Raw genomic sequence first — 9803 nt, forward strand, 5'->3', positions numbered from 1 at the left:
TTTGCACTTCCTACGCCTTCCACTAGATGTCAACAGTCTGTAGAACGCTGAATGAAGCCTCTAGTGTGATGTGGGGCCGGATGGGAGGTGTTTCAGTCATTGGTCTGGCAGATTGCCAGTTCTTGGTCATGCGCTTTCCTCATGATATCGCCTTGCGTTCCATAACTTCTACAGACATSAAGGAATGCTCCGGTTGGAACGTTATTGGATATATATGATAACAACATCCTGAAGATTGATTCTCTACTAAGTTTGACCAGTTTATTCGACTTGTAATATAACTTTTTGAAGTTTTCGTCCGACGTTTGCCTGCATCTGCGCGAGCGTTTGGACACGTGTACTACACATGCTAGCAAAAGTAGCTAATTGGACATAAGTAATGGACATTATCGAACAAAACAACGATTTATTGTGGAACTAGGATTTCTGGCAGTGCATTCTGATGAACATAATCAAAGGAAAGGGAATATTTATGATGTAATTTCGTATTTCTGTTGACTCCAACATGGCGGAGAAATGTTGTTAAATCTGAGCGCCGTCTCAGATTATTGCATGGTGTGATTTTTATGTAAAGTTATTTTTAAATCTGACACAGCAGTTACATTAAGAACAAGTGTATCTTTAATTCTGTGTAAAACATGTATCTTTCATCAAAGTTTATGATGAGTATTTCTGTTATTTGACGTGGCTCTCTGCAATTACTCCGGATATTTTGGAGGCGTTTCTAAACATGGCGCCAATGTAAACCGAGATTTGTGGATATAAATATGCACATTATCGAACAAAACATAAATGTATTGTGTAACATGATGTCCTATGAGTGTCATCTGATGAAGATCATCAAAGGTTAGTGATTAATTTTATCTCTATTTCTGCTTTTTGTGACTACTATCTTTTGCTGGGAAAATGGCTGTGTTTTTCTGTGGCTATATACTGAGCTAACATATTTGTTTGGTGTGCTTTCTCCGTAAATCCTTTTTGAAATCAGACATGTTGGCTGGATTCACAACATGTGTAGCTTTAATTTGGTGTCTTTCATGTGTGATTTCCTGAAAGATTGATTTTGGCCAAGTGGGACGCTACCGTCCCACATATCCCAGAGAAGTTAATTAACATAAACATGTTTAGCATCTCCAGGACTCCACACATACAAGCCGCACATGCGCGCCTTTGGAACATCTATATTTTGAAAAGTTTAATAAATCCATTTACTATACACCATAACAATAAATCCATTTTTTATTTTATTCAGGTCTAAACAACCGTTATGATATGAAGAACATTTATTTCAGAAGAACCGAGTCTGCTGTAGGTTTGTTAATTTAGCAGACAAGATATGCTTACAAGTACCGTGGCATTACTTTATATTATATTATTTGAAATAAGAATAAAATACAGTAATTGAATATAGCTGAATAAAACAGAAAGAATATATTTCCCATTCCAGAGCGTGTATGCATATGAAGTGGCTACAGTGAGTGTGAAAGAGAACATTTGAAACAGGTCCTATATGCTAGATTTAGAGTTATTGGGCAAAAGTAGTTGTGAATGATACAAACCTTAGAATGTCTTATAAATTAAAACAAATATGGGCTGCATGATGAGACTATAGGCTATTGACTATTTGAAAAAGTCGCTAAAAAAGCTTGCGCTCTGTTCCTTGCCCCAGGCTGCATACGCTGTTCTCTCATTAAGCGATGATATTTTCAGACTATTCTCAATTTCATCTTCTTTTTACTATTATGTCAAATGAGTTTCAATTTAAAATGTCCCATTATCAAATGGGTATTAACAGGGGCAGGGGAAAAAAACATGTCATCAATATGCACTCGAATAGCGAATGATGACGCTTTTTCTCACAGTTTGTTTTTCAATCATGCTGGGTAGGCTACAACGGTGTTATAGCTGAGCATGTGCTTGATTCAAACTAGCAGCTGAGAAATAAATATAGTAGCAGCTGGGAACCTCTTTCTTAGTGGTAACCATCAAAAGTCTGCTTTCACACAGGATTGAATATAGAAATGTCTGGGCTAATAACAACACTTACTTCACTCGACGCATCAACCACGGTTTGATGAGCATGCAGTCTTTCACTGCGCCAGAGGTGATATTCTGCCCAAACTCTGTATGCCATGAGCTCTCCAACCCTGTTTCTGCAGCTATCCACTGCTTCATTTGGGAAACCAAGTGAAATCTGTACGGGAACATCAATAGTAACATGTTTTCACAACTAAACATATTTAATTACTATTGACAGCCCCTATCTCTGCTCGCTCGTGAAAGGAATGAGAGAGAGAGAGGAGATAGAAACTCACAGTGGTGAGATATTCTGTACCTAAAGGTAATAACAGCCTATTAATTATGAAAATATATAAAAATTCCTTATTACTAGACTATTCAAAATCAAATTCAAATTCACTATAACTTTAGGGTAACACTGTAAGCCGCCCTGCACAATCAATGTACCAACACCATCGCCTAGGCCAATATCTTCTCTCCCAGACTCATGGATAGAACGTTTGGAGTGTAGCATGAGGTAACTTCTTTCTTCAAACGTGTCATCAAAATTAGCTAGGTTTCCATCCAAATGACGACATATTTTCATGTGAATATTATCAAATCCGCATAAGTGCATTTTCCCACCAGTGGAGTGTTCCACCAAACTGACTTGTTGCAGATTAACATCAGTGCGTGATGACGTAGTGCACACAAAATGGTCTTTTTCACTTATGTTTTCATGTAATGAATAAAAATCTAAAGGTCAATGTGTTTCTATCACATTTTCAACCGATTTTCGTTTTGTTGCAAAATGTAGCCTGAAAGAAAATATGTGCCTACTCTGGTTTTGGCACGTGAACTTCAGCCAACAGATCACAGATACAGCGCAGGTAGGTTCTGAAGGTATTTAATTTATTTTCATTTTTTATTTAACCTTTATTTAACTAGTTAAGTCAGTTAAGGACAAATTCTTATATACAATGACGGCCTACCCCGGACCAACTGTGCACCGTCCTATAGGACTCCCAACCACAGCTGGATGTGATTCAGCCTGGATTCAAACCAGGGACTGTAGTGTTAACTCTTGCACTGAGATGCAGTGCCTTAGACTGCTGTGCCACTCGGGAGCCCTAGTCTAGGCTAGTCTACATGATGAGATCATGGATAAGTGTCACATTCCTGACCTTATTTCCCTTGTTTTGTTATTTATTTAGTATGGTCAGGGCGTGAGTTGGGGTGGGTTGTCTATGTGTGTTTTTCTATGTTGGGATTTTGTGTTCGGCCTGGTATGATTCTCAATCAGAGGCAGCTGTCAATCGTTGTCCCTGATTGAGAATCATACTTAGGCAGCCGGGGTTTCACGTTTGGTTTGTGGGTGTTTGTTTCCTGTGTCAGTGTTTGTGCCACACGGGACTGTTACGGTWWGTTYGTTTGTTATTTTGTATCGTGTATKGTTTTCGTGTAYATTAAATATCATGGAAACTTACCACTCTGCACATTGGTCCTCCGATCCTTCTCGCCTCTCCTCGTCCGATGAGGAGGACGAAATAGACTGCCGTTACAATAAGAGTGTTAATGTTTTTATTTGTCAAACGGCAGTCAAGCATTGATCATTATGTCACCAGAATAAGAACCTCGAAATGTATTGGAAAGGAGCATCAAGCTCATACCATGCACTTTCACCACCCTGCGAAGTTCTTCATCATGTATTTCATCTGTAGCCTAATAAACTGCATTCTTTCCTGAGTCCTAGTGGGAGGACCACACACCATGTCATCACATGACTCCAAGTTTACTTTGACATGATGGTTTTATATCAATATTTGCACATAAAGGCGTTTCCACCACCATTCCTAACAAAATGATCCTACCATGTCGAACGAACAAATAATCTGTCGGCATTTCTATAATTGTACCGTAACCTCCTGTTTCCATCACAGCCGTCATGATTTTTAAAATGTATATATATGGTATGACTTTACTCGCATAAAAACTGTGGAGGTAAAAGTAGCCTAGCGGTGAGTTTTAAAAGCATCATACTGTTTTGATGATAAGTGTTTGACGTGATTTTTGATTGCATTTGCATTGATACCAGAGGGGTTAGAGACAACGGAGGGCTGAGTATCAGGCCATTAGGACCTGATGGTCGATAGTGAGTTGGATACTACCAACGCATGTCCAGAGTGCATAAGAGGAGATCGCCGTGACTCAACATGTGGAATTGTATTGTGGTCGTGACTCATGACTGCCGGTGTGGCGGTAATACTGTCACCGCAACAGCCCTGGGTGGAGTCAATCAGAGTCAGCGTGACTCTCAGCGTGTAGGAGGCAATTTAAGGAAGAACATAAAAAACAGGGAAAATACCAATTTCTTGATATGTTTTGTCCAAAGGCTGAGTTGTGGCTCCTTCTCACTCTGAAACCGTACAGCCCTGGGTGTTGAAACACTCTTTGTTTTATTCTGAAGTTGGGTTCCCACGTGCCAGTAGTCTGACTGTACTGTAAGGGGAAACATCTTCCTCTTATTCTACCACTGCTGCTGTCTTTCTTCTCCTACCCGGGTGTCCTTGCATCTGTGCTGCTTCTTTTAAATGAAAGGAGCAGTAGAGGACTAGGTGGCAGCATGCAGCCACCAGAGATGGCATAGACGACAGATACAGCCTCCGTGTGAGAGGAGAGGTAACGGGGGCCATTCACACTGTGGTGATACTTGTTTGTGCGTTTCAGGAGAAAAATTGAGAATGTACACTTTCTTTTTGCATACTCATACACTGACTTTATCTGTGGTGGCTTCATCAGCAAGTCTAGTCAGGAATAGGAACAGATTTTATCTGGACGCGTCACTGCAGAAAACCAGAGAGACAGCAAGACAGAGATGACTGCTACCTCCTCGGAGCTGAGCCTGAGTGTGTAAACAGAACCTTTAGCCCCCACACTGACCTCAGTAACCAGAGCCCGACTTCCCCCTGGCTCCAAAATAGACGCTAAAAATGGAGCCTGCGTCTGTCTTATGGGACCACACCTATCCTCTGTCCTCCTCCCTCACAGAACCACCCGCTCTCAGACCAATGTGAGCCCACTCACATTGGTCTGAGAAGAGCAAGTGCGGAGGGGGAGAAAGAGAGAGACGGTCAAGGGTGGGGAGAGAGCCAGAGAGCGATGCAGAGAGGGGGAGAGAGAAGAGAGAAGTGGTGAGAAACTGAAAGAAAATGTGGGGGAAATGAGACAGAAATTATAAGAGGGAGACGGTGTGAGGTAGAAATAATAGACAGAGTAAAAAGTGTGAAGTAGGACTGTGTTATTATGTGTGTCCATCTTGGTCTGAGAGTGTGAGAGCAGGGTGTTGCTGGGGTGTCTGTTGAGGGTTCACTTAGCCCCGGCTGAGTTAAAAGCCCAAAGTAGCACTCGGGCTAAATGTGTGTAAAGTGCAGTCATCAGTGGAAAAAGTGCCAAGAAGAAGATTAATAACTCACACTGGTCTAACATGGGTTACCCTTTCGTCCCTACTGCCACCTTCTCTGTGGAATAGTACATTGCAAGCACCTCTCCCTCTTCCAAGTCTCTCTTTCCACTGTCCATCTGACACTCTGGAATAGATATTCTGCTGTCATTATTCTTTCAAATAGGCTTATGGCAGAGAATAGAGAGATACTGCAGAAATGGGACCAGTAATGCATTTGAGAGATATCTCTCTTTCACTGTGCTAATGTATTAATCCTCCTGAAAGGTCAAGTAAAATGATAACTCTCTTATCTAGCTATTCTCTTTCTCAGAATTCTTTGTCTTGTCTTTCACACCATATATTTGACATAAAGTCTTCCATGAAATGTCTCCTGCTCTTCCTTCGTCCCTCTCTCTCATTTCCTCCCCTTCCTCTCCCCCCCCCCCCCCCCCTCTCTCTCTCTCCAGAGACCCATCATTACACGGCCACCGATGTCGTTTGTGGAGCGACGAGCGTTGCAGTGTGCCAGCGGGGGGGTACAATAGGTGGCCTGCGCTGCGTACGCTGTAATCTGCCTGTAATGGCCGCCTCGCCTCGTTCACAGGGAGACCCATTAGAGACTAGTCTCCTACTCACCATGTCCCTGTGCACTCTCTCATTTAAAACACACTGAACATGGGTTTTAGCAATCCTACTGACGCCTACAACATGGCTGAGAGAGAGAGGAGGGAGAGAAAGAGAGGGATAGAGAGAGGGAGCTGGAAGAAAGGGAGAGAGAGAAACAACGAAAGAAAAAGAGAAAGAAAGAAATGTATACATGCACGCACGTCCTGATCCGTAATCTATTTTAGTTTTTAAACTGTTTTCTATTGTATTTTATTCTCTCTGCACCTCCCTCTCAATTCCTGCCTGTCAGTCAGTCAGAGAGTGTAGATTCAGTGAAGACAGTATGTGTCAACAAAGGGTTTAGAGCAGAGATCCCAATTCCCATCTAGCTGATCCGGAGGGGAAGATAAGACCCAGCAGAGCCTCTATGTATTTATACATGGGGTGTACTCTACTACACTACTGTAATTTCCTACATGGGAAACAGACCCAGCCAGGACCCATTCACTGTGTGGGACGGATGATTGTTTTAGTTCCAGGTTATGTCCAACTCAAACTGCCCTCAGAGTAAATATTTATGTCTAGGGGTGGGGGGTCTTGCTATCCCCCCCCTCCTTCCCCCGGCCGGGCCGCCCCAAGCCAACGTTCCCTTGGCAGCTTGGGGTCAAGGGGTCACAGGGAGAAGGAGGATGTTTCCCAAGGATTGGGAGCGACACATCGCTTCAGCTGTGACGGGGGTGGATCAAGTCATCTGATGTTAATTCATAGTGTATCATCGCTGTTCATCAGGTGACCTGATAATATAAGCATGTTTACAATGTTGATGTAACAAACAACGCTGACTCATGCAGATCAATCAGGGACACACACAATCCTTATGTAATCTCAGTTCATCCTAAAGATTACCGCTGGCTGGCATTTCAGGAAAGATAAAACATTTTGTAGCCAATGCTAGAGTGGATTTCATCAATATTCAGAGAATTACTTCGCTGGCATGCGTGATTGCTAGACTAATATAATGTATTCTTTAAACCCGTTGTGAAGGTTGCAGGGAACTCTAGAGATGCACAGCGGAAATGCAACAGAGCTAATCAGTGTGTGAGCCCTGGGCACGCAATATGACATCTCTAACCTGTGATTACTTTAATTAGACAATGTAATTAGTCCCTGAGGAGTTAAACATAGCAAACTGTTACCAAGTCTTCCCTCTGGGATGAGACAGCATGCTCATCACTGGAGTCTGACTGCAACATCACATCAAGAATGTCAGATACACACTCATTCACACACATGCGCACACAAACACATGCCCACACACATGCACAAACACAAAAACATTTTAAGTAAAAAATGGAGCCTTTCAGTCTCAATGAACTGTAGGGGGGGTTCAGAGGTGACAGTTCTCACATATATTACCGTTCAAAATTTTAGAACACCTACTCATTTAAGGGTTTTTCTTTATTTGTACTATTTTCTACATTGTACAATTTGCCAAGCGTGTGCAAATCAAAGGGTGGCTATTTGAATAATCTCAAATATTTGAATAATCTCAAAAATAAAATATATAAAATATTTTTGAACACTTTTTTGGTTACTACATGATTCCATATGTGTCATTTCATAGTTTTGATGTCTTCACTATTATTCTACAATGTAGAAAAGAGTAAAAATTAAGAAAAACCCTTGAATGAGTAGGTGTTCTAAAACTTTGGACCGGTAGTGTACTCTTGATTGACAAGCCGAATATGTAACCTGAACTGTTTAAAATTTGAGTCAAGACAATCAAACACCACTTTCCTCTAGCGACTTAAAGGAAAAATCCACACAAAACCACAAATTCTTATAATTTACAGGGTTAATAACAATATTTTTTGTGAACATATGTTTCATTTTGTTGTTATAATAAGTTTGGTATGAAGTGCTATACGTTTGTTTGTCACGGCTGTCGTAAGAAGAAGAGGACCAAGGTGCAGCGTGGTGAACGTACATACTTTTAATAGTAGATGTCGCCAACAAAACAAAAAACAATACCAAAACAAACCGTGAAGCTTAAGGCTAAGTGCCATCAAACAAAGTCAACTTCCCACAAAGACAGGTGGAAAAAGGGATACCTAAGTATGGTTCTCAATCAGAGACAACGATAGACAGCTGCCTCTGATTGAGAACCACACCCGGCCAAACACAAAGAAATAGAAAACATAGAAATAAAGAAACTAGAATGCCCACCCTAGTCACACCCTGGCCTAACCAGGAGGCGAGGTCAGTACAGGTGCATCAAAGCGGGGACCGAGAGACTGAAAAACAGCTTCTATCTCAAGGCCATCAGACTGTTAAACAGCCATCACTAACAGAGAGGCTGCTGCCAACATACAGACTCAACTCCAGCCACTTAATAATGGAAAAATGTATGTAATCAATTTATCACTAGCCACTTTATATTATATAATGTTTACTTACCCTACATTACTCATCTCATATGTATATACTGTACGCTATACCATCTACTGCATCTTGACATCTTGATGTAATTAAATGTATCACTAGCCACTTTAAACAATGCCACTTTATATAATATTCTCATACCCTACATTACTGATCTCATATGTATATACTGTACTCCATACCATCTACTGCATCTTGCCATCTTGATGTAATGTATCACTAGCCACTTTAAACAATGCCACTTTATATAATGTATTCATACCCTACATTACTCATCTCATATGTATATACTGTACTCTATACCATCTACTGCATCTTGCCTATGCCGTTCGGCCATCACGCATTTATATATTTTTATGTACATATTGTATTCATTCCTTTACACTTGTGTGTATAAGGTAGTTGTTGTGAAATTGTTAGGTTATATTACTTGTTAGATATTACTGCATGGTCGGAACTAGAAGCACAAGCATTTCGCTACACTCGCATTAACACTTGCTAACCATGTGTATGTGACAAATACATTTGATTTGATTTGAACATGTGCAAATTCTTGTGGAAATCTTTTGCAACTCAAGTCGACTACAAAATTCACAATGCAATGCTCTCTTTATGGGCTGGCTAGCTGGCTAGCAAACGTATCTACACACAATAATACCAAAGTCAATAGCAGCATGCGTAGCTAGTTAGCTGTAAAATTGCCCCCAAAAAACTGCACTACCAATTTAGAGTCTATAATCTCACTGTGTTCAACATGCAGATCGATGTGCCTCCTAGAGTCTGACATTCATTACGGCCATGCAAAGGCACCATGCAATGCACCCTGGACTGAAGAGGAGGACAAATAGGAGAAAGTACACATTTCTCGAGGTAGGAATATCGCAAAATTATGCTCAATGGCTCATTCGAGGGAAGACCATCACCCGAGTTATGACATTGGCCAATATTGAAATCTGACATGTATGATAGACGTTTCTGAAATCTAAAAGTCATATTCCTATTAACTTCCAGTGTAGTTAGAGCGGCTTTATCGCAATGCTACTTCATACTGGACGAATTTCTGCCTGCTGGAACAGCAATGGCTCAGATACCCACCCCAAAAATTTTATGACCCTGGGAATCGATAGAACATCACTCAGAGATGCACAAAAACAAATTGGTGAATCTTTTTTAAATATACTGTGCAGTGGTGCCTCTAACTGTTTATTAAGACCAGCACAGTAAATATTCAGCCTAAAATTCTAATGAAAGACAAACATTAATGCCATGAGCCACTGTCATGCTTGTGTATGTTGCAGAAAAAGGACGTAGGGAA

Source organism: Salvelinus sp. IW2-2015, linkage group LG36, assembly GCF_002910315.2.
Source record: "Salvelinus sp. IW2-2015 linkage group LG36, ASM291031v2, whole genome shotgun sequence".
In the NCBI taxonomy this organism is placed as follows: Eukaryota; Metazoa; Chordata; class Actinopteri; order Salmoniformes; family Salmonidae; genus Salvelinus; species Salvelinus sp. IW2-2015.